We start from the raw sequence: 27,221 nt of genomic DNA, 5'->3' as shown, positions 1-27,221 counted from the left end.
GGGTTCCTATGGAACATGTTCACATCAATGCCTTTTTGTATTTCTGCGTTTTTAGAAAGGGTCGGGGACTTTTTTTCATGCAAAAAGCAGCGTTTTGCATGTAATGGAATTCAATGGACAAGCATCCAAAACGCAAGTGCACCTTTTTTGCAGCATTTTTGCAACGTTTTTGATGCGTTTTTGCCATTTTTTTTTTAATTATTTTTTTGACTGTATACAGTCAAAAAAAAAAAAAAAAAAAAAACGCAAAACGTGGCAAAAACGCCGCAAAAACGCGGCAAAAACGCTACAAAAACGCTGCTCAAAAACGTGGCAAGCATGAAAAAAAAAACTCCAAAAACGCTCAAAAGCAACATGCATAGGTGTGAATCGAGCCTTAAGGAATAGTAGTGGTAAAAAAAGCACTTGTGAGTTTAAAGTAGACATTCAGCCATTTTTCATCTTTCCATCTAATAAATCTTCTGCCCTTCTTGTTTTTTTTTTTTTTTGTATACTAATTGGTATGGATAGGTGACAATGTCAACAAGGAGGCACCACCATCCCTGAATCATGTATGTAAACAGGGGGATAATTTAATGGGATTTTGCGGGTGCCAGGCAAATAGAATTAGACATACACCAAGGTAAAAGAGTATATATCACATTTTATTAGACATAGAAAAAGTTTAAAAATTATGCTGGCTATACATAGATAACGCTGTTTGCCTTATCTATGTATAGCCAGCATAATTTTTAAACTTTTTCTATGTCTAATAAAATGTGATATATACTCTTTTACCTTGGTGTATGTCTAATTCTATTTGCCTGGCACCCACAAAATCCCATTAAATTATCCCCCTGTTTACATACATTTTTTTTTTGTATAATTTTTATTTAATTTTGTAAAGGAACATATAACAGGACATGTCCAACATTTTGCATTAGAATAAAGTCACTGACCCATCAGGGTCTTGCATGTTTAAACAGTATGAATAAACAGGTTGAACAGAGAAACAAGTACAACAACAAAAGCAATGTTTATGGGTGTTGTGCAAGATGAAGTAGGGGCCTTCACCGGTTAGTCGGTTAGGGCCCTTTCACACTGGGGCGGTAGGGGCGTCGGCGGTACAACAGCGCTATTTTTAGCGCTGCTGTACCGTCGTTCTTGCAGCTGTATTCGGCCGCTAGCGGTGCGGTTTTAACCCCCGCTGGCGGCCGAAAAAGGGTTAAAATCACTCGTAAAAAGAAGCGGTTTGCAGGACTTTTTTCACCGTCCTGCCAGCGCACCGCTTCCGTGTGAACAAACAGCGGAGGCTGTTTAGGGGCGGTTTGCAGGCGGTATTTTTAGCGCAATACCGCCTGCAAACCGCCTCAGTGTGAAAGGGGCCTTAAGGAAGGAGCCTTGGGGATAGTGTTATGAACAGTTGTGGAGGTGTGAAGGGTAAGAAAAGTATATCGGCCTTCCTATATGACAACCCTGCCCCTGGTGATGAGCCAGGAGTGGCTGTCCACAAAAATGTAGTGAAAGTATGGTCCCATGACCTGTGGCCGGGGCGGGGGGGGCAATAGCCTCCATTAAACCTCCCTCTACCCCCTGCGCACAGCAGGGGTAACAGAAAGCGACATTATACACTCAGACGGGACACCCAGTGCTCTCGGTAAGTCAGAGGCCTGTCCCGTGAGCATAGAGGCTCTAAGCAGTTATGTCCACCAGCAGCATATCGTTTGGTCCTTTAACCGGCATCAATATAACAAGGGAAGCATATAGCCTTTGAGGTGTACAGAAGGAAGAAGAGGGGGGAGAGAGAAGGGAAGAGGGAAAAGGGAAGAAGGGGGAGGAGAAGGGAGCGAACCAAGCGTACCTGCATTCTTGTAGGAAGCCTTGTTCATGGCCACACCGAGCACACCATCTCCGAATGGAATCATCAGCTCCTTCTAAGTTCTTACCTGCCTGCGGATTTTAAGGGATGGTTCTGCCAGTTCCAGTAAAGCTGTGTCCAGACTAGAGGGTACATATCTAGAGTCTGTGACGTATTGCGTCCAGGGTGTCCAGACACCGATAAACCGGTCTCAGGAGCCCTGGCAGGTCGCTATCCAGTCCTCAGCCTATCAGACTGCACTCACCCCGCTGATCCACTCCTCCCGGGTAGGGACTCTGGGCTGCTTCCAGTAAGTTGGAAGTAGGCGCCTTGCTGCATTCAGCAAATGGGGCAGCACTCTTTTTTTATATTGGCTGAGTGGGGTGAGGGGGACATGCAGGAGGAAGTGCACCGGAGAGAAAGGGACATCCATAATGTTTTTTATTTGGTCTTTGACGTCTTCCTAGAAGGGTATGATTAGGGGGCACTCCCACCATATGTGAATAAGTGTACCTCTGTGTCCACAGCCGCGCCAGCATAGCTCTGACTCAGAGGGGTAAATACGTGCCATGTGTGCCGCTACACGGTACCAGCGGGACATTATATTATAGTTTGTTTCCTGGGTTTTGGAGTCTATAGAGGATGAGTGGGTGAGGTGGTATAAGTGAGTTAATTGTGTGTCGGTGAGTTCCTGCCCCAAGTCTCTTTCCCACCTCTGAATATAGGCGGGTTTGGGCTGATGGGTAGCAGAGCCTAGAAGTCGGTACAATTCTGACACCATGTGGGGGGTAGGGTCTTCATTTATGAAGAGGCGCTCAAACGGGGTGAGGGAAGAAGGGTCTCTAATTAAGCGGCCGTGTGTCTCAAAAAAGTGGTGTAATTGTCTGTACCTCCAAAAGTTCATTCGTGAGCCCTGATGTCTGGCCTGTAGAGCGTCAAAGCTCAGGAGCTTACCATCTTTCATGAGTTTGCCGCAGCTGGTGTTTCCATCATCCAGCCAAGGCCCAAAAAAGGCCATCTGCTCGCATGGGGGGAACCACAGGAACCCACCCTGCCTTTGTTGTTTTAACTTTGGATAGTAAAACATTTTTTTTCTGCCAGTAAATACCTTATACAGCCCACTTCCTGTTTATTGTCTGGTAAAAAGCCTAGGCTTATGACAACACGCACAGCTCTCTCTTACTCTTGTGAGAATTTGCTAGGAAGGGAGGGGGGATGAGTCATAAGTGTTGCAGAGATGGAGGTGTGCCTCTGTGTGTCTGTGTAAATCCAGGAAGTGAACAGGCAGCAGCTTCAGCTGCCCACAGTTAAAATGGCTGCAGCCAGACTTAGTTGAGGGAGATTTCTGCAGCATATTTGGCAAGTACAGAATCACAGTATATACAGTATCTCACAAAAGCGAGTACACCCCTCAAATTTTTGTAAATATTTTATTATATCTTTTCATTTGACAACACTGAAGAAATGACACTTTGCTACAATGTAAAGTAGTGAGTGTACAGCTTGTATAACAGTGTAAATTTGCTGTCCTCTCAAAACACACAGCCATTAATGTCTAAACCGCTGGCAACAAAAGTGAATACACCCCTTAATGTCCAAATTGGGCCCAAAGTGTCAATATTTTGTGTGGCCACCATTATTTTTCAGCACTGCATAGGTGTCCCTCATTCCCATCTCAAAAAGTTGGGAGGTATGGGGTTTAGGTCTGGAGATATGCTTGGCCAGTCCAATCACCTTTACCCTCAGTTTCTTTAGCAAGGCAGTGGTCGTCTTGGAGGTGTTTTTGGGGTTGGTTATCATGTTGGAATACTGCCCTGCGGCCCAGTCTCCGAGGGGAGGGGGTCATGCTCTGTTTCAGTATATCACAGTACATGTTGGCATTCATGGTTCCCTCAATTAACTGTAGCTCCCCAGTGCTGGCAGCACTTATTCAGCCCCAGACCATGACACTCCCACCACAATGCTTGACTGTAGGGAATACACACTTGTCTTTGTACTCCTCACCTGGTTGCTACCACACACGCTTGACACCATCTGAACCAAATAAGTTTATCTTGGTCTCACCAGACCACAGGAACATGGTCCAGTAATCCATGTCCTTAGTCTGCTTGCCTTCAGCACACTGTTTTTGGGCTTTCTTGTGCATCATCTTTAGAAGAGGCTTCCTTCTGGGATAACAGCAATGCAGACCAATTTGATGCAGTGTGCGGCATATGGTCTGAGCACTGACAGGCTGATCCCCCACCCCTTCAACCTCTGCAACAATGCTGGCAGCACTCATACATCTATTTCCCAAAGCCAACCTCTGGATATGATGCTGAGCATGTGCTTTCAACTTCTTTGGTCGACCATGGCGAGGCCGGTTCTGAGTGGAACCTGTCCTGTTAAACCGCTGTGTGGTCTTGGTCACCGTACTGCAGCTCAGTTTCAGGGTATTGGCAATCTTCTTATAGCCTAGGCCATCTTTATGTAGAGCAACAATTCTTTTTTTCAGATCCTCAGAGAGTTCTTTGCCATGAGGTTCCATGTTGAACTTTCAGTGACCAGTAAGAGAGTGAGAGCGATAACACCAAATTTAACACACTTGCTCCCCATTCACACCTGAGACCTTGTAACACTAACGAGTCACATGACACCGGGAAGAGAAAATGGCTAATCGGGCCCAATTTGGACATTTTCACTTAGGGGTGTACTCACTTTTGTTCCCAGTGATTTAGACATTAATGGCTGCATGTTGAGTTATTTTGAGGGGGCAGCAAATTGGCACTGTTATACGAGCTGTACACTCACTACTTTACATTGTAGCAAAGTGTCATTTCTTCAGTGTTGTCACATGAAAAGATATAATAAAATATTTACAAAAATGTGAGGGGGTGTATTCACTTTTGTGAGATACTGTATAACATACTGTAAAATGCAATGTGGTTGGAGGGAAGCTTCAGAATGGCAAGCATGTTTTTATTACAAATTATGTGAGCAGACTGCAGTTCCTCTTTAACTAATCTTTTTTTTAAATAATTCCCCTTTAAGGGGCGTGGCAGGGGATGTGTCATATGCCTACATACATTACAGACGGAAACAGGTGTCCCTTGTTTCCATCTCAAAAAGTTGGGAGCTATGAGATTAGTTTACTGCAGTTTGAAAAATCTCAATCAGTTCAGTTTACCTCAATTTGCACAGCCACATTCAGTTAGGGTTACCTCAGTTTGCACATCCTGGATCAATTCCATTTACCTCGGTTTGTTTATCAGCATTCAGTTCAGTGGACCTCAGTTTTTACATTCACTTTTAGTTCAGTTTACCTCAGTTTGTACATTTAGTTTTAGTTCAGTTTACCTCAGTTTGTAAATCAGCATTTGATTCAGTGGACCTCAGTTTGTACATCCACATTCAGTTCAGTTTAGTTTATCTGCTTTACGCACCTGCTCTGGGTTTGTTTTTCCTGCCACTGAACGTTGCTAAAGGCCAATGGTCTTGATTTACTAAAGCCAAAGAGACTGTGCAATTTTCAAAGTGCAGTTGCAGTTGCTCCAGAGCTTATTAATTGAGTAGAAGCTCCACTGACTTCCATCATCCAATCATGTGGAAGCAAAAATGCATTTTTTTTTCCTTGCGTGTGATTGGGTATTCTTTGCAAAGTGAAAGTTTACCTCATTTATTAAGCTCTGGAGCAACTGCACTTGCAGAGTGCATGGTCTTTTAACCTTTAGTAAATCAACCCCTATGTGTGCATGGACACATAGGATAACATACAAGTGAGTTTAGAGGCAGGAAAAAAAATGATGGATGCCCCTAGAAGCAGCTGCAAAAAAAGTCCAGTGTTCATGAGGCCTTTTAGTTCAGTTTACCTCAATTTGTACATCAGCATTCAGTTCAGTGGACCTCAATTTGTACATCCAGGGTCAGTTCAGTTTACCTCTGTTTGTTCATTGGCATTTAGACCCCTTTCACACTGGAGGCGTTTTTCAGGCGCTACAGCGCTAAAAATAATGCCTGCATAGCACCTGAAAAAAGCCTTAGCTGCAAACCCAGTGTGAAAGCCCGAGTGCTTTCACACTGGGGCGCTGCGCTGGCAGGGCGTCACAAAAAGTCCTGCCAGCAGCTTCTTTGCAGCGGTGGAGGAGCAGTGAATACACCGCTCCTCCACCGCTCCTGCCCATTTAAAACAATGGGGCAGCGCCATCATACCGCCGGCAAAGCGCAGCTGCAGCAGCGTTTTACGGTCGGACCCTTTTTCGGCCGCTAGCGGGCGAAAGTTAGTTCAGCTTACCTCAGTTTGTACATTGGCATACAGTTCAGTGGACCTCAGTTTGTACATCCACTTTTAGTTCATTTTACTTCAGTTTGTACACCCTCAGTCATTTCAGTTTACCTGTTTGTACATCTACTTTTAGTTCAGCTTACCTCAGTATACATCCATTTTTCATATGTCCATTTTTTTTATAGTTTTTGAAGAAATTAAAGAACAAAAGTATAAGGCCTTTTGTGCACAGGTCACCCGACCCTGTCCAGTGCCACTGCTCTCATATTTCCTCAGCCCTGGTGCTGTATACAGTCTATCATTAATATGAATGGCTGGGTGCCCCTGTGTACAGTGTACAAGTGTTTGCAAAAATATAGAAGTTTATCTAGTTTTGGAAAAGCTTGTGTGCTGTATTGGTGTTTATTAGGGATGAGTCGAACACCCCCCGGTTCGATTTGCGGCAGCACATGCAAACAGACAAAAAATTTGTGCGAACACCATTAAAGTCTATGGGACTCGAACATGAAAAATCAAAAGTGCTAATTTTAAGGCTTATGTGTAGGTTATTGTCATAAAAAGTGTTTGGGGACCCGGGTCCTGCCCCAGGGGACATGTATCAATGCAAAAAAAAGTTTTAAAAACGGCAGTTTTTTCGGGAGCAGTGATTTTAAGAATGCTTAAAGTGAAACAATAAAAGTGTAATATTCCTTTAAATATCGTGCCTGGGGGGGTGTCTATAGTATGCCTGTAAAGTGGCGCATTTTTCCCGTGTTTAGAACAGTCCCTGCACAAAATGACATTTCTAAAGGAAAAAAAGTCATTTAAAACTGCTTGTGGCTGTAATGTAATGTTGCCCCCCCAGCCCATTACCGGGCCCTTTGGGTCTGGTATGGATATTAAGGGGAACCCCGCGCCTAGATTAAAAAAAAAGGCGTGGGGCCCCCAGGCCCTATATACTCTGCACTCCCCGGGTTACAAACAAGATAGGGACTATAGGTTTGTTGTTAAGTTGAATCTGTTTGTAATTTGGAACAGGTACATTTTTTAAGTGTAGCTCCAGCCCAAAAATCTATTTTTAAGCTTTTTGGATAATATATTGAATTGTTATCACCCCTGTAACATTTGTTTTGCTGTATGTGCCCCTGTTCAGAAGATTTCACCTCACTTTCTGTCCCAATGACAATTGAATTTTGAAAATTTTGGGTTATTAGGGAAACAAGGATTGGTGATAAAGCTTCAGTGGAGACACCTTTTTCCCATATTAACTCTTACAGGAGAGAATTTCCCTTCCTAGGGGTAGATTTCCTCTCACTTCCTGTTGTCTCCCTCCGTTTGTAAGTAGGGGTCGTTTGTAAGTCGGATGTTTGAAAATAGGGGACAGCCTGTATATATTATAAAGCTCTATACTATACAACTATACACTCTGTGGAAAATTGGGCTTTAGGTGTTTGTGGTACCAGAACACTGTAAGCCCTCACAGTTACTCTTGGTGAGCGCTGGAACAGGCCCTGCTGTGAAATATTATATCAAGAATTGTAATTACATGCTCCTGTTAAACAGGGGCAGAAAAATTGGGCCTTAGGCAGTGGTGGTGGTACCACAACACTGTAACCCCTCACAGATACTCTTGGTGGGCACAGGAATGGGCCCTGCTGTGAAATATTAGAGCAAAAATTGTAATTACATGCCCCTGTTAAACAGGGGCAGAAAAATTGGGCCTTAGGCAGTGGTGGTGGTGGTGCCACAACACTGTAACCCCTCACAGATACTCTTGGTGAGCACAGGAATGGGCCCTGCTGTGAAATAGTGATTTATTAGATCAAAAATTGTAATTACAATACAGTGGAGCCGTAGTGCAGTTGCTACTACTTTTCTGGTCATGGACACAGTACACAATACAGTGCAGCCATAGTGCAGTTGCTACTACTTTTCAGGTGGTGTACACAGTATACAATACAGTGTAGCTGTAGTGAAGTTGCTACTACTTTTCTGGTGGTATACACAGTACACAATACACTGTAGTGCGGTGTTGCAAAACAAAATATACATCATATCCAGAAGGCCACCAAGGAGAGGCAGACGCTCACAGGCCACTAAAAGAGGGCAAGCAGGCTCTATGTCTACAGTCAACAGTGCTGGTCATGGATATGGTGCATCCTCTGCCAATTTCCATGGGGTACACTTGTCCTTTTTTTCTGCTGCTGGCTGTGTTATTGAGCCAGAACATGCAGAAGAGTTGGGGGAGTGGATAACAAAGCCGTCCTCATCCTCCTCATCCTCTGTCACCCAGGCTCAGAGTAGTTTTCCTTCCTAAGCAGGTGCCAAAGTGGCCTATTCCACTGGCTCCTTGTCCACAGTCACTCCTTCCGTAGCCCCACCATCATGCATGGAGGAGTCCCCCGAGCTATTCGACCACAGTGTCGGGTACATGCTGCTGAAGGATGCGCAGCGATTTGAAGGTTCCAATGTTGGTTCCCAGGTTGAGGAAGGGAGTAACGTGAGCCTAGAGAGAGGGGGTTCCCAAGAAGGACAAGAAACTGGCAGTCATGTTCCCCCAGCTGCAGCATAGTGACAGGTTTGCTCCAGTGACGAGGAGGGAGGGGATGATGAGGTCACTGACACTACTTGGGTGCCTGATAGAATAGAGAAGGAGAAGGAACAACTCCAACGAGGCAGGATGTCCTCTAGGGGGCAGCTTAAGGGCAGCCACCCTACTGCATCACACCGCAAAGCTCCGCAGGTGCAGGGCACTGCTGACTCCCTGCTGATTTTGAAAAGTTCCTTGTTGTGGGCCTTTTTGGACACGTATGCAGCAGATCTCACCATTGCTGTTTGCAACCTACAGTGGGGCAAAAAAGTATTTAGTCAGCCACCAATTGTGCAAGTTCTCCCACTTAAAAAGATGAGAGAGGTCTGTAATTGTCATCCTAGGTATACCTCAACTATGAGAGACAAAATGTGGAAACAAATCCAGACTATCACATTGTCTGATTTTTGAAAGAATTTATTTGCAAATTATGGTGGAAAATAAGTATTTGGTCAATATCAAAAGTTCATCTCAATACTTTGTTATATATCCTTTGTTGGCAATGACAGAGGTCAAACGTTTTCTGTAAGTCTTCACAAGGTTGTCACACACTGTTGCTGGTATGTTGGCTCATTCCTCCATGCAGATCTCCTCTAGAGCAGTGATGTTTTGGGGCTGTCACTGGGCAACACGGACTTTCAACTCCCTCCAAAGGTTTTCTATGGGGTTGAGATCTGGAGACTGGCTAGGCCACTCCAGAACCTTGAAATGCTTCCTACGAAGCCACTCCTTTGTTGCCTGGGCGGTGTGTTTGGGATCATTGTCATGCTGAAAGACCCAGCCACGTTTCATCTTCAATGCCCTTGCTGATGGGAGGAGGTTTGCATTCAAAATCTCATGATACATGGCCCCATTCATTCTTTCATGTCCACGGATCAGTCGTCCTGTAGAGAAACAGCCCCAAAGCATGATGTTGCCACCCCCATGCTTCACAGTAGGTATGGTGTTCTTTGGTTACAACTCAGCATTTGTGTTGTGTTTCTACCAAACAGTTCTACTTTGGTTTCATCTGACCATATGACATTCTACCAATCCTCTTCTGGATCATCCAAATGCTTTCTAGCAAACCTCAGATGGGCCCGGACATGTACTGGCTTAAGCAGGGGGACACATCTGGCACTGCAGGATCTGAGTCCCTGGTGGCATAGTGTGTTACTGATGGTAGCCTTTGGTACGTTGGTCCCAGCTCTCTGCAGGTCATTCACTAAGTCTCCCCGTGTGGTTCTGGGATTTTTGCTCACCGTTCTTGTGATCATTTTGACCCCACGGGGTGAGATCTTGCGTGAAGCCCAAGATCGAAGGAGATTATCGGTGGTCTTATATGTCTTCCATTTTCTAATTATTGCTCCCACAGTTGATTTCTTCACACCAAGCTGCTTGCTTATTGCAGATTCAGTCTTCCCAGCCTGGTGCAGCTCTACAATTTTGTTTCTGGTGTCCTTCGACAGCTCTTTGGTCTTCACCATAGTGGAGTTTGGAGTGTGACTGTTTGAGGTTGTGGACAGGTGTCTTTTATACTGATTACAAGTTCAAACAGGTGCCATTAATACAGGTAATGAATGAAAATGGAGGACAGAGAAGCCTCTTAAAGAAGAAGATAAAGGTCTGTGAGAGACAGAAATCTTGCTTGTTTGTAGGTGACCAAATACTTATTTTCCACCATAATTTGCAAATAAATTCTTTCAAAAATCAGACATCTGTGGACATGAAAGAATGAATGGGGCCATGTATCGTGAGATTTTGAATGCAAACCTCCTCCCATCAGCAAGGGCATTGAAGATGAAACGTGGCTGGGTCTTTCAGCATGACAATGATCCCAAACACACCGCCCGGGCAACGAAGGACGGCTTCGTAGGAAGCATTTCAAGGTCCTGGAGTGGCCTAGCCAGTCTCCAGATCTCAACCCCATAGAAAACCTTTGGAGGGAGTTGAAAGTCCGTGTTGCCCAGCGACAGCCCCAAAACATCACTGCTCTAGAGGAGATCTGCATGGAGGAATGAGCCAACATACCAGCAACAGTGTGTGACAACCTTGTGAAAACTTACAGAAAACAATTGACCTCTGTCATTGCCAACAAAGGATATATAACAAAGTATTGAGATGAACTTTTGATATTGACCAAATACTTATTTTCCACCATAATTTGCAAATAAATTCTTTCAAAATCAGACAATGTGATAGTCTGGATTTGTTTCCACATTTTGTCTCTCATAGTTGAGGTATACCTATGATGACAATTACAGACCTCTCTCATCTTTTTAAGTGGGAGAACTTGCACAATTGGTGGCTGACTAAATACTTTTTTGCCCCACTGTATATCTGAAGCGGATCAAGCATGGGCACAACAGCAGCTGCTTGGGCACCACATGCTTGACCAGACATATGACGACCTCCCATGCAGTCTTTTTCCCGTGTACTATATTTGAGATTTAATATCTCTCAGATATGATTTGGGTTAAATGAGAGTTCTTTGACCATGAGTGAAAGCTTTAACACAATTACAACATTTATTGGTGAGTAGTTGAAAGTCTATCTAATACACAACCATCTATCTATAGTCTACACCAAGGAAGAAAATATTAGGTTAAAATAAGAGAATTATATGAAGGAATACAGAGTATAGTCCTGAAAACATTAATCTTCAAACATATTTAGTTACAAATAATATGCAGACCTTTCCCATAATTACCCTTTGCACCAAGGTTCCATTCTGATGGTTGCTCTCCCATAAAAGTGTGTGTTTCCCTCCCATCTAGTCTGTGTATATCATTGGAAAAATCGGAATCGCGCTAAAAAGGACTCGTGACCATACATATGATCACCAATCCACAATATTCCTAAAATATGTGAATTAAGCAAAATAAGCAAAATTATAAAAATAATGGCAAAGTGACAGTCCATCAAATGTACATTGTTTAATGTGAAATAATAATAATGAACAGAAGTCTATGTGCATAAAGTGGATATAAATCACCCATGTGATAGATAAAAGTCCATGTGAACTAAAATTCCTGCTGTATATAGACAAGAGTGTTTGATCCACAACCGTAGGTAAACAATGGCCGCTTACCAGAAACTCATGATCCCCCACTACAGAGGATCAGAGAAAGCTGTTTAGAGGGATGATAATCCGGATCACAACCATTGAACCAGGAGCCTTGGAATATGATGGCACATCAAAGACCTTAATGCCGTAGTGAAGTTATTCAAACTGACAGGTAATGGGACACCAACCCGCAGCAGAGTGGATGTAATCATGAAAAAATAGAAAGGCTCCAATAGTGTAAAACCATTAACTTTTATTAAAAAATATAAACAAAACAGAATGCACTCACATGCTGATGGTATAAAGTAAGCGCCTGAAAAAAGTCTGGAGCGCCGTCCGGAAGCTCACAGACAACCCGTCCTACTGGTAACCGCAGCAGCGATGAGAGGTGACGCGAACACATTGCTCTGCCCACAGGAGACCGGAGGTGCTCCTGTGGGTCAGATACAACAACGACGTCCTCCTCCTATGGGATGGCTGTGAGATGGAGTTGCACAATTATATGGCAGCTCTTAATAATAACAACAGAGGCATTCAATTCAACTTTGAAGCTAGCCTCAACACTATCCATTTCCTTAATTTAAAAATTCAAATTATTGATGATCAATTTGTAACATCAACTTATTTCGAGGTGACCGACAGAAATTCATATATTTCTGTCGACAGCTGCCACCATGAACCTTGGCTTAGGGCCAACACTCAGGGCCAATTTTTACATCTCAGATGTAATTGCTCTGATATAAACATCTTTGATGAGCAGGCATCCATCCTTATGGATAGGTTTACTGAGAAGGGGTATGATCAAGCTTCCCTATCTTTGGCTGTTAAAACGGCACGGGATAGGGACAGATCCTCACTTCTGTCTGATGCATCCCCACAAAAGATTGATGTCTCTGATGTTGTGCCATTTATCACTACCTATTCGGTACAACATCGTAACATCAAACAACTGATACAAAAACACTGGCATGTGTTGGGCAGTGACCAAGTTCTTGGCACTTTCTTACCAGCTAGACCTAGAGTTGTTTTTAAGGGAGCAGCCTCCCTTGGGAGTAAAATAGCTCCCTCTGTTCAGGACCCCCCACGGGAGAACAGATGCTTCCTTCGGAACCTTACTGGCTATTACAGATGTGGTAAATGCCAAGTCTGCTCTCTGAATGCCAATAGAGAAAGGCGGATCACCACGTTTACATCTACCAGTACCTTGCGTTCATATGAGATCGAACCCTTCATTACATGCACCTCTGAAGGGGTGGTCTATCTTTTACAATGCCCTTGTGGGCTGCAATATGTGGGGAGGACCAAAAGGGCATTGCGTGTTCGTCTGAACGAACATATAGGGAACATAAGGAGAGGTTATGATAAACACCCAGTCTCCAGACATTATGACCAGGTACATAAAAGAGACCCCTCTAACACACTATACGTGGGGATTGATAAATACAGACCACACTGGTGAGGTAGTCTGATGGTCAGGGAGATCTCTAAGCAAGAGATGTCCTGGATTCATAGACTTAAAACTTACACCCCATATGGCATGAACATCGACACAGACGTAAACGCTTTCATTAACAACGCCTGATTGGGGTCAGCATGCTACCCCCAGCTGTCCCTATTTTCACATAGTTTATGGACAGCTTTATTATTCAAAGGCCCCATTAGGCTTTGTGGAGGGATTGTAACTGTATTTTGGAAGTGAGCATTTTATCAGAGGTACGTTTTGTGAGGGCTTCTGCTCTGAGCTTCCATTCATCTGGACCACTTATTTATCTTTTGCTCAATGGGTGGGTGGGGGCTGTTGGTGACACTTATTACTAATTCTGTGGTTCACTTGGCCCTTTACCCGTATACATTATTTGTATATATATATATATATATATATATATATATATATATATATATACACATTTATGTATAATTTTTCTTCCTCAGTGTTTTTCAATCAAATTGCTATCTAATTTCAATATTTATTTTTTCACTTTTTGTATGTGGACATTGGGCTCAGATATGCCCACATAGATTATGGTTATGAATCAATCGTCTGTCTGGATGTCTATGTTCTGATGCCCATGGAGATTTTTGATTCCTTGCCTTCATTTTAATATTTATGTTAGTTCGCCTTTTATTTCTATTTTTACCTTTATTTTAGTTTGCAACTTTTATTCATTATTATTTGTTTTGGATTTGAATATTGAGTTGCTTGCAATAACCAATATGGCCACTGGGTGGCCATTGCTCTTTATGAGCATGTCCCCTTGGGCCTTTATTTAGCACTTCCGGTTTTAATGCGGACTACGTCGGCTGCCGTGATCGCAAGATGTATGGCTCTGTCGGTGTTCGTTTCCTTTCCGGATTTTAGTACATCCATTTTTTCATCCCTGCCACTCCGAGCGGGTATATAAATTTGGATGTTTTTATTAATTTTCATTCATAAACATTTTTTCACTTATTTTTAGGTGTATCTGCTGGCCACTGGTGCTTAACAGTTGCCGCTTTCTTTGTGTCTTTTATATATTAACACAGAAATGTGCAAACTTACTTAGTGCCTTGTTGTGGCGTTACTCTGTCATGTTATTGGGATTTATTTTATGTTTCCCTGATTTTTGACCCTACAGTCTGTTTTTAATTAGGAAGGCTCCGTCCTCTCTGTTTGATGAATTGGACCCTTACTCACTGTGGGTGCACCTGCGCATTCGGAGCCATTCATTGTCTAGGACATAGGCGAATTGCGCATGTCCGCCGATGTAATAGAACTCAGAGCGAGGATTGGCTAGGATGTTGTGCTACAAAGGAAGGTGACACGACGTGACGCCCGTGCCCCTGGACGACATAACTCTATTACGAAACGCCGCCTAGGGCGGAGTGACGTGTTTGCGTCATCTCTCATTGCTGCTGTGGTTATCAGTAGGACGGGTTGTCTGTGAGCTTCCAGCCGGCGCTCCAGACTTTTTTCAGGCGCTTACTTTATACCATCAGCATGTGAGTGTATTCTGTTTTGTTTATATATTTTAATAAAAGTTAACGGTTTTACGCTATTGGAGCCTTTCTATTTTTCATGATTACATCCACTCTGCTGCGGGTTGGTGTCCCATTACCTGTCAGTTTGAATACCTTCACTACGGCATTAAGGTCTTTGATGTGCCATCATATTCCAAGGCTCCTGGTTCAATGGTTGTGATCCGGATTATCATCCCTCTAAACAGCTTTCTTTGATCCTCTGTAGTGGGGGATCATGAGTTTCTGGTAAGCGGCCATTGTTTACCTACGGTGGTGGATCCAGCACTCTTGTCTATATACAGCAGGAATTATAGTTCACATGGACTTTTATCTATCACATGGGTGTTTATATCCACTTTTTGCACATGGACTTTTGTTCATTATTATTATTTCACATTAAGGAATGTACATTTGATGGACTGTCACTTTGCCATTATTTTTATAATTTTGCTTATTTTGCTTAATTAACATATTTTAGGAATATTGTGGATTGGTGATCATATGTATGGTCACAAGTCCTTTTTAGCGCGATTCCGATTTTTCCAATTCTATTTTCACTGTGTTTATGTTGCATAGAGGAATTGCAGCCCTCCAAGGACACTTGACCCATGTTCCATGTTTGGCACACATCCTGAATTTCTTTTCTTTTTGCCACGCCAGTGGCTACTGATCAAGGATGCATGCACTGACCTGTCACCATTTGAGGAAGCCACGAGGATGGTGAGCAGCGACAACGCATGCATCAGTGATACTGTCCCTCTTGTCTTCCTGTTGGAGCACACGCTTCATGGAATAGTGGACAGGGCACTTTAGGCAGAACAACGGGAGGAAGAGGAGGACTTCCTTACCTCTCAAGGCCCCCTTTATCCAGATCTTATTCCTGCAGGCCCGCCAAACACACAGGAAGAAGAGGAGGAGGAGGAGGATTGTGTCAGCATGAACATGGAGGATAACACTCAGCAGTAGTCTTCAAGGGATGGTTTTCAGTAACCCAAGGAGTTGTACATGGCTGGGAGGAGGTTGTTACAGATCATGTGATCCTTAGTGAGCCAGAGGACTCAGAATCAAATGCCTCTTAAAACTTTTGCAGGCTTGAAGAATCAGGGAGGCCATGCAGCGTAAGAACCCTAGGATTCATGGTATCAAAGAGAGGAATCATTACTGGCTGGCAACCCTTCTTGATCCAGGTTACAAGGGTAAGGTTGCAGAACTCATCCTGCCTTCGCAGAGGGAGCAGAGGATGAAACATCTTCAGGAGGCCTTGAAGAAAGGTTTGTGCAATAAATTTCCAGACCCTGTGAGGTTACAATTTCCTGGTGCTGGACAACGTATTGCTGAGGCTTTGTTCAGTCAGAGGAAGAGCAGTGGAGTAGGTGGCCGGCTGACCAATGCCGTTTTTCAGCTCTCAGTGCCAAGGTCTGATTGGTTCAAGCAATCATCACCAGCATCTGCATTACATGATGCAGGAATATCTAGAGGCAAGAGCAGACTTGGGAGATCTTTCCAACAGAGCATCCACTGGGTTACTGGGTCTTGAGGATGGACCACTGGCCAGAACTAACTCAATATGCAATTGAGCTACTGGCCTCTCCTGCATCCAGCGTTCTTTCTGAACGCACATTCAGTGCTCCTGGAGGGTTTGTAACGGATCATAGAGTGCGCCTGACCACAGACTCCGTTGATAGGTCCACATTAATAAAAATCAATAAGTCTTGGATCAGCAGCAGGTATCAAGCACCTGATGCTGATGTAACTGATTAATTTTTCTATGGATGTGGGATCCCTTGCAGACTGCCTATGCTGAGTGACTATCCTATTCCTCTTCAATCTTGATGATGCTAGCTTCCAACAATATTTTCGGTTTAGGGCACCACCACTACTGCCTAAGGCCCATTTTTTCTGTCCCTGTTTAACAGGGGCATGTAATTACAATTTTTAATCTAATATTTCACAGCAGGGCCCGTTCCTGCACCCAACAAGAGTATCTGTGAGGGGTTACAGTGTTGTGGCACCACCACCACCAAAGGCTTAATTTTTCTGCCCCTGTCCCAGCAGCAGAAAAAAGGACAAGCGTGCCCCACGGCCACCTGCAGAAGATGTACCCTGTCCATGACCAGCACTGTGGACTGTAGACACAGAGCCTGCTTGCCCTCTTTTAGTTGCCTGTGAGCGTCTGCCTCTCCTTGATGGCCTTCCGGACATGATGGGGATTTTGTTTTGCAACACCACACTACACTGTATTGTGTACTGTATACACCACCAGAAAAGTAGTAGCAACTGCACTATGGGTGCACGGTGCTGTGTACACCAACAGAAGTCTAATAGCAACTATAGGTGCACTGTTTGTATTGTGTACACCACCAGAAAAGTAGTAGCAACTGTACTATGGGTGCATGGTACTGTGTACACCAGGGGACTCAAACTGGTGGCCCTCCAGCTGTTGCAAAACTACAAGTCCCATGAGGCATTGCAAGGCTGACAGTTACAAGCATGACTCCCACAGGCAGAGGCATGATGGGATTTGTAGTTTTGCAACAGTTGGAGGGCTGCCAGTTTGAGACCCCTGGTGTACACCAACAGAAGTCTAATAGCAACTACCAGAAAAGTAGTAGCAACTGCACTATGGATGCACGGTATTGTGTACACCACCAGAAGTCTAATAGCAACTATGGGTGCACTGTATGTGATCTGTACTGTGTACACCACCAGAAAAGTAGTAGCATCTGCATTATTGGTGCACGGTACTGTGTACACCAACAGAAGTGTAATAACAGCTATGGGTGTACTGTATTGTGTACACCACCAGAAAAGTAGTAGCAACTGCACTAGGGGTGAACGGTACTGTGTACACCAACAGAAGTCTAATAGCAACTATGGATGCACTGTTTGTATTGTGTACTGTGTACACCACCATAAAAGTAGTAGCAACTGCACTATGGGTGCACGGTACTGTGTACACCAACAGAAGTATAATAACAACTATATGTGTAATGTATTGTGTACACCACCAGAAAAGTAGTAGCTACTGCACTAAGGGTGCACGGTACTGCGTACACCGCCTGAAGTATATTAGAAAAAGTACACCAGGAACGGCCTGCAGTCAGATATAGCTAAACTGTATGCAGTGGATATATATATATATATATATATATATATATATATATATATATATATATACACACATACACAAGACTGTCTATATATATATATATATATATATATATATATATTAAATACACTGCAGCTAACTGAATAACCTACCTGCCAGAAGTATATTAGAGAAAGTACACCAGGAACAGCCTTCAGTCAGATATAACTAAACTGTATGCAGTGGATATACAGTGGGGACGGAAAGTATTCAGACCCCTTAAATTGTTCACTCTTTGTTATATTGCAACCATTTGCTAAAATCATTTAAGTTCATTTTTTTCCTCATTAATGTACACACAGCACCCTATATTGACAGAAAAACACAGAATTGTTGACATTTTTACAGATTTATTAAAAAAAAAAAAACTGAAATATCACATGGTCCTAAGTATTCAGACCCTTTGCTATGACACTCATATATTTGACTCAGGTGCTGTCCATTTCTTCTGATCATCCTTGAGATGGTTCTACACCTTCATTTGAGTCCTTACAGCTCACAGTGCATGTCAGAGCAAATGAGAATCATGAGGTCAAAGGAACTGCCTGAAGAGCTCAGAGACAGAATTGTGGCAAGGCACAGATCTGGCCAAGGTTCCAAAAAAATTTCTGCTGCACTTAAGGTTCCTAAGAGCACAGTGGCCTCCATAATCCTTAAATGGAAGACATTTGGGATGACCAGAACCCTTCCTAGAGCTGGCCGTCTGGTCAAACTGAGCTATCGGGGGAGAAGACCCTTGGTGAGAGAGGTAAAGAAGAACCCTAAGATCACTGTGGCTGAGCTCCAGAGATGCAGTCAGGAGATGGGAGAAAGTTGTAGAAAGTCAACCATCACTGCAGCCCTCCACCAGTCAGGGCTTTATAGCAGAGTGGCCCGACGGAAGCCTCTCCTCACTGCAAGACACATGAAAGCCTGCATGGAGTTTGCTAAAAAACACCTGAAGGACTTCAAGATGGTGAGAAATAAGATTCTCTGGTCTGATGAGACCAAGATAGAACTTTTTGGCCTTAATTCTAAGCGGTATGTGTGGAGAAAACCAGGCACTCCTCATCACCTGTCCAATACAGTCCCAACAGCGAAGCATGGTGGTGGCAGCATCACGCTATGGGGGTGTTTTTCAGCTGCAGGGACAGGACAACTGGTTGCAATCGAGGGAAAGATAAATGCGGCCAAGTACAGGGATATCCTGGATGAAAACCTTCTCCAGAGTGCTCAGGACCTCAGACTGGGCCGAAGGTTTACTTTCCAACAAGACAATGACCAGGCCCGGATTTACACCCTTTGCCGCCCCAAGGCCGGGTCCTTCAATGCCGCCCCCCCCCACACACACACACACCACCAGTCTTGTCCTTTATCGATGACTTCTACAATAGATCAGTTAAAAACATATCTCCATACACAAGAACACTGAAAATAACTGACTTTAATTGTACAGACTAAAAATACTTCAGGGTAAGCGCGCAAGGGGTAAGGATTTTTTGCGGGCAATTTCTCTGTTGTCTGGCAAAATCTTGAATGGAAATCTCCCTTAAATAGGCTATAGGATACCTTCTGGAATATTCTAAAGGTCATATGACCTTTACTGACCAATCCTAACTGACCTCTTGACCTTCCAGAACCTTCTAAAACACCTGACTTAAATCGCCCAATCATTGCTCTACTAGCTAACCTTCTAGATTCTTCTATGACACCTGACCTTAACTGCCCAATCCCTAATAGTCTATTAAAATCTATAACCTTTTGAATCACCTGACCCTAAACAACCTATCAAATTTAAAATTACCTAAAAGACCTTTTATACCTTCCTAAATGCCGATGCCACAATCCCATGAGGAAAGGACGGCCAAATATGGCCTCCCCTTTATTTCCCCATGGGATAGTAGGCATCATGCAAATTCACAAACATGCATAGCAAAATAAATAAATAGACAATACACCCATTTCATTATAATAATACTTCTTTATTCTATTATTATTGGATATAATTGGCCACGGCCTGATTTATTGGTTTTATTTTTATTTTTTAATACCAAACCAAATTTATTTATAACATCAAATCCATTCTCATAAAGCATATTCTCAACCAAACTTTATTTTAACAATAAACCATACTCAACCCAGTCACTGAGACTCGAGCTGACTCAGCATTTATCATCAAATCTTTTTCTTAAATCTCCCAAACGACAGGAGAGTTGACACCATCAACTCTCCTGTCAACCGAACCCCAGACCGCGGCCGCCTCTATGCATGTTTGCAAATCAGAATTAAAAATATCTAAACCTATCTCAGATAAATGAATGCCGTCAAATCTATATAAACCTGGCAAATTACCTTCCAGTTCCATATGACGAAATGACAAACCTAAATTGGGGACTAAAAATTTTTCCATAGCCCTATTTATCCTTTTCCGAACTTTGTTCAGGGATTTGAAAACTAAAGAATTAGACCAACATAAACGTGGAATAATTTCTGAAAAAAACAAAACCATGTTTGACGAATTTATCCGCAAAAATCTAAATGTGTCCTGCATGGAAGAAATCAAGTCTAAAGTCTTCACTTTCCCAGTATCATTACCACCAAGATGAATTACAATTATATCCGGTGAAGTATATAAAGCATATAATCTACCTAACTCGAAAACCAAGTCTTCCCACAACATACCCCTCCGTCCATACCAATGAATGCGAAAAGATGAAGGATCCAGTCCCAAATTTTCAGAATACCTCCTATGAGCTGCTCTCTGTTGTGCCCAAAAAACAAAAGAATGACCCACAATCCACACTGTGCGGTGAGGACCTGAAACAAAATAACAATTTAATAAGGACGAATATATAATTGAAAGGAATTAGAACTCCATCTCCCTATTTTCTTGATATATTATCTTGTAAACCAATTCGAGCGGCCTCAGTAGCCGCTCCTATTCTAAATGAATGACATGTGATCTTTAAATGACTCAGTTGTAAATATACCAAACATCTTTTCAAGACTGCCGAAAATTGATAAATAGTTAGAGGAGAACCATCCTTGTGAATAAATAAACATTTTGAAATATTGGGTCGCAATTCAAAATAAAAACGTAAAGCTTTCACTGGACAAATATTAACATCCGTACATTCTTTCAAATTTATCCAGGACCCTAAACCTAGAGGGTCTGTTTTACTAAAACGCAGGAAAATACGAAGACCATCCGATAGAAACTGAACATTTGATGATAACATTCCTGATGTACTAGCCTTAGAACAAGGTAAAACTTCGGAAATCCGAAACGCAGCAAAAAACGTTATTGTAAAAACCGAAGAAAAAAGCGCGGCTTCATAATTTGACGAGCACACATACCCCGATGCCATACAAAGTCTTGACAAAATATCAGGTGTTATCGGAGATCTAACATCTTTTCTAAAATTGATCCTCTTATATCCCTTCAAAACCTGTCTCACCGAGAAAAAACTATGACATGAAGGCAGGCTGTAAAGGCGCAAAAAGAAAGAAATCCCTGATAAAGTTTTACAAATATGAGACCAGGAATATTCCCTCTGAATTAACGATTGAAGAAATAGCAGCACAATAATTTCCGAATAGTCAGAAACAGTAACATTCAAAGCTAATAAGAAATTAGACCATAAAAGCCATGAAGAAGTATAATTCTTCCAAGTAGAAGGAGCTAAAGAATTCTTAATATGCTGAGATATCAAATCAGATCCCACAGATGCGACGGGCAAGGTGCCCCCACCACATCCGCCTCTGGCATTAATTCGAAAAATCGATCCATCTCTAGGCGAGATAGAGCATCGGCAATTATGTTAGTCTTACCTGGAATATACTTAGCCTTTATCCAAATGTTCCATCGGAGGCATAGAAAAACTAAATGCCACAAATAGGCAACCACAGGAGGCGATTTGGATGAAAGGCTGTTAACCGCAAAAGCAACACCCTTATTGTCAGTGCTAAATAACAACCTCTTATTCATAAAGCAAGAACCTCAGATTTCTAAAGATACTATAATAGGAAAAAGCTCTAGAAGAACAATGTTTTTGCAAAAACCATTCGTGATCCACCTGTTAGGCCAAGTAGAGGAACACCAATGATTTCCCCAAATTGTCCCAAAACCAACCGATCCAGCAGCATCAGTTAAAAGTTTAAAGTCACTATCAATAATAAAATCCTGTTGCCACAGAGCTCTACCATTAAACTTTTCCAAAAATTGTATCCAAACCATTAAATCTTGCTTGATGTCCATAGTTATTCTAATATGTGATGACGGATTCTTTAATCCTGAAATAGACGTGTATAATCGTCTGGAAAAAACCCTACCCATAGGTAAAATTCTTGTTGCGAATGCTAATTGACCTAACAAAGATTGCATCTCCTTTAGAGTTACTTTATGTCTCCTAATGAATAACCTCAAAAGCTGATTAAGTCTATACATTTTTTCATTGGGCAATCTAAATTCCATGTTTATAGTGTCTAAAGTTATCCCCAAAAATTCGATACAACAAGTTGGAAAAATGTTTTTTTCTTCCGCCAAAGGAATTCCAAAATAATTGCATATTACTTGAAAAGATTTCAGTAAATGCAAACAATCGTTTGAACCACCCGCACCCATGAATAAAAAATCATCCAGATAGTGGATAAAACAGTCAGAAGCAGTTACTTTACATACCACCCATTCTAAAAAGGTGGAGAAAGCTTCAAAATAAAAACATGAAATAGAACATCCCATAGGCAGGGCCTTGTCGAAATAAAATTTACCCTCGAAATTAATACCCTTATGAGTTAAAGCAATCAGGATGTAAAGGAAGAAGCCGAAAAGTGGATTTTACATCAGCCTTTGCCATTAGTGCATTAGCCTCTAATGAACGCAGCTTAGATACTGCCGTGTCAAAAGATGTATAAGAAACTGCCACTGAATCACTGTCAATTTGATCATTTAATGAGCTACCAAAAGGGAATGACAGGTGATGTATGAGACGAAATTCATTCGGTTCTTTTTTAGGAATCAAACCCAATGGTGAAATCCGAAAATCGTCAAAAGGGGGGCTATTGAAAGGTCCCTCCATCCTGCCTGCTTCCACTTCTTTCAATATTTTTTTACGCACTAGATGAGGGTAATCGTTTACCGATTTTAAATTATTTACCTGTGTACAACCTGTACCTTGAAATTTTGGTAACGAAAAACCTGTAGTGAAACCTTCAATTAGCAGAGATGCCATCGGAAGGTTTGGATAAACTTGTAGCCAAGGAAGAATTCTTGGAAACTTCACTGGCGTGATTGCTTTTGAAAAAACCTTCTTTTTGACTTGCCTGAAGCTTCCGAAAACACTTAGATATCGGGTGATTTCCCGAGCAAAAGGCACATTCATGCTTATATTTGCATGTAGATAACCATTTACAATGGCTATCATTGTATGCAAAACACAAACCTTTCTTATAATTAGTACCAGCAGTCGAATTGGAAACCGTATTAATTGTACGCGAAAAAGGCTGTTTTTGAGGTAAAAACAAATTCAACCAGAGACCGACGTCCTTAGACCCCCATTGCAAAGAGGGTTGGACTGCCAATTTCTGTCTGAAAGCCTCATCATAAGCCAACCATGAAAACCCACTAAAACTTTTGTAAGCTTCTAAAATAATGTCAATATGTTGAAATAATAAAGAACTTTTCGATGGGCATTTCTCACACAAAACACTTGCATAAATACAAAAGGCTTGCAGCCAACTGTAAAATGATTTAATTAACGGCTTCCGCCGATCATCCTCCGGCTTCTCATCCCTCCTCTCATATTTCAGAAATTCTCTAGAAAGAGGAAGAACTAAATTTAGATCAATAAATTCCTCTCTCCAGATTTTCTCCCGCAAAGAGGAAGAAAGATGAAAACCCAGAGGAGAGATAAAACAAGGCATGCACTCCCTGAACCCTTTCTCAGGCCCAGTTCCCACTGTGCTGATCTCTTCTTGTGACACAGTAGGCCTCTGAGGTATAGGGCTAGGTTCATTTAAAACAGCCGACCAAACCCCTGCTGTACTATCGTCTGTGCTTCTGGGCATCCCTGTCTGAGATGTTGTTTGAGCACGCATAACTGCAATAAGCTGCTGTAAAGAAGAAGACAATTCAGAAATTTGGGAGACAGCTGACAACTCACCATAATCATTAATAACTTTGTTTCCTCCATCAGAAACCAATGGTGAAGCACACCGCACAGTGATAGGAATGCCGGCTGTTGTACTAGTAGGAGGAACCAAACTAGGTTCCCCTATCGCCTCTCCATTGTTGCTGATGACCCTCTGCTGCTGTTCCGCTGGATACCGCTGTGCAGGCGACTGTACTGTGGCCGCAGATGTTACCTGACTCGCTCTCTCTTCACTGCAATCAGTAGCGGTAGTCGCGCATGCGTGCCGACTACCCGATGACGACACAGGCCTCTCTCTCCGTATGTCAAGCTGTACAGGCGGCGCCGGACTGAAGCTCCTCCTCGGAAGCCGCTTCCTCTTGCTCGCTCTCCGCCCTTCTTCTCCAGCTTGTGTGACGTCTTCTTGCCTCTCGACCTCCGGAACTGCATGCACCGGAATTACTTCCCGTACAGCAACCCGACATGGACGCTGACTCTCACCGGCTCCAACGCTTCTTCTCATTCTTTCTTCCAATCTTCCTTCAGCTTCCCCGGAGTCTTGACCCGCAGGTAAGACAAGGCAAGTTCGAATCCATTCTTCTCCTCCAGCCGCCTCTGCTCTTTCTAATAGCTGACGAATTAGGGCCTTCATTCCACCAGAGAAATACAGAATCCCGTATTATAGCTTCTTCTGCCTGAGCTCTTTGCGCTGTAATTTCTCTGTCATCTGGCAAAATCTTGAATGAAAATCTCCCTTAAATAGGCTATAGGATACCTTCTGGAATATTCTAAAGGTCATATGACATTTACTGACCAATCCTAACTGACCTCTTGACCTTCCAGAACCTTCTAAAACACCTGACTTAAATCGCCCAATCATTGCTCTACTAGCTAACCTTCTAGATTCTTCTATGACACCTGACCTTAACTGCCCAATCCCTAATAGTCTATTAAAATCTATAACCTTTTGAATCACCTGACCCTAAACAACCTATCAAATTTAAAATTACCTAAAAGACCTTTTATACCTTCCTAAATGCCGATGCCACAATCCCATGAGGAAAGGACGGCCAAATATGGCCTCCCCTTTATTTCCCCATTCACCCATTAACATCTCCAGGACCATTGACATACATTGTGGTTCAGTCTGGATACATCTCAAAAACTGACAGATTCAGATTGAAAGCACGCAGGAAAGGGCCCCAAGGGTAGGTGGACCTGATCAGAAGCTCCATGTTAGACTATAGGTAGGCGGATGTAAACGGATGTGCTCCTGTTTACATGCAACTACCTCAGAGTCCATCTAACATAGCTCCCAACTGTCCCTGATCCCGAGGTACTGTCCCTGATTGGGAACAAAGTCCCTCTGCCCCTCTTTCCTCCTCATTTGTCCCTCATTTTGGTCTGATCTATAAAGTTGTATAAAAAATGCACTATTTATCTTTCAAAATGTGTTTTTAGTGCTAAACCTTTCATCCAGTTTCTACATTTCTGCATTTGTAAATTTCAAAAGGCAGTATTTAGAAATAATAATGGTAAATAAATAAATAAATAACTTGTGGGTTTAAAGAGGAACTGCAGTCTGCTCGCATAATTTGTAATAAAAATATCTTTTCTGAAACTTCCCTCCAACCACTTTGCATATTATTCTATATATACTGTGATTCTGTACTTGTCAAATATGCTGCAGAAATCTCCCTCCACTAAGTCTGGCTGCAACCATTTTAACTGAGGGCAGCTTACTATCCAAAGTTAAAACAAGGGCAGAAGATTTAATGGATGGAAAGTTGAAAAAATGACTGAAGGTCCGCTTTAACTAATATTTTGTATGTATAATTCTCCTTTAAGGGGGTGTGGCAGGGGTGTGTGTCCTATGCCTACATACTTTTGCTAATAGGTGTCCTTTATTCCATAGGTCTGAAAAAAATGAAAAAGTTTGCATCCCTTTTCTTTTTTATGGACCTAAATGTGACAGATCTGAAGTAAAGGAATACTAGTTAATTTACATTCATCTGCTCATAGACCAAATGAGTCTGATTTTAGGTTGGATAATATGAATGGACACAGATGTCACAAAGTGACACAGATCACAAATCCTCAGCTGATCTCAATGGACACCACTCATCTGAAAGGCCTCTAAGACCCGTGCATGTGTAATTCACATACCAGGTCACCACCATGTACACACACATTTATAAAAGTTTTGCTTCCATCCCTTAGTAGGGCTAATTCACATTGACAATCAGCCCTGTACAGCATGCAGAGCAGTTTGTTTTTTTACTAGCACTGAGCTGCATGCAGGCAGTCCATATAAGGTTAATGGAGGCATTGGCTGTACAGATACAACTGCACAGCCACGGCTGACAGGTAAGCAGGGATGGGTGTATAGACCCATACCTCCCAACTTTTTGAAATGGCAATGAGGGACACCTATCGGCAAAAGCATGCAGGCATAGGACACACCCCTTGCCACTCCCCCTTAAAGGAGAATTGTACAAAAAAACAAGATTGGTTAAACCCACAAGTGCTTTTTTTTACCACTACTATTCCTTTATATTGGCTTTTGGAATTTATAAATGCATCAATTTAGAAATCAGATGAAAGGTTTAGCACTGGTAAACACTTTTTGATAGATAAAAAGTGCATTTTATACACATCTATATAGATCAGACCAAAATGAGGGACAAATGAGGGGGAAAGAGGGACAGAGGGACATTGCTCCAAATCAGGGACAGTCCCTCAAAATCAGGGACAGTTGGGAGCTATGTAGACCTGAATGCAGAGGCTGTGAATCCGTACAGCCAATGAATATCCACCACTTTATAGGAGCTGCCTGCAAGCAGTTCAGCATTAGTACAATAAGAAGTAAACAAAATACAAATCACATGGCCCCATGGTCAGGCTGGGTCCCTGGGGCCTGCCAAAGGAAATCACATTTGGGGCCCACCGTTTAGCAGTGTGCACAGCACTTCATTGCAAACAGTGTGGAAGTGAAAATGTTGCTGTTTTTAAGGGAATGTTTCGATGGTGACAGGCCTACACATTATAACAGTGCCAACATATACATTGTATCATGATGCTATAACACATTGGGGCTGATTTACTAAAATTGACCATACGTGATTCGATTTTCATTCAAACATTCATGAAAAAAAGTAATTTGTCAGAATGTTCTCCTTTGCCATGATTGAACTCATTTAGTTCAAAAGCCCTTGAAATTTCATTCAGAACTTGAATTTTCGAATTATTAAGGAAT

This window comes from Aquarana catesbeiana, linkage group LG07 (genome assembly GCF_042186555.1).
Source record: "Aquarana catesbeiana isolate 2022-GZ linkage group LG07, ASM4218655v1, whole genome shotgun sequence".
In the NCBI taxonomy this organism is placed as follows: Eukaryota; Metazoa; Chordata; class Amphibia; order Anura; family Ranidae; genus Aquarana; species Aquarana catesbeiana.
This window is presented reverse-complemented; position numbering follows the sequence as displayed.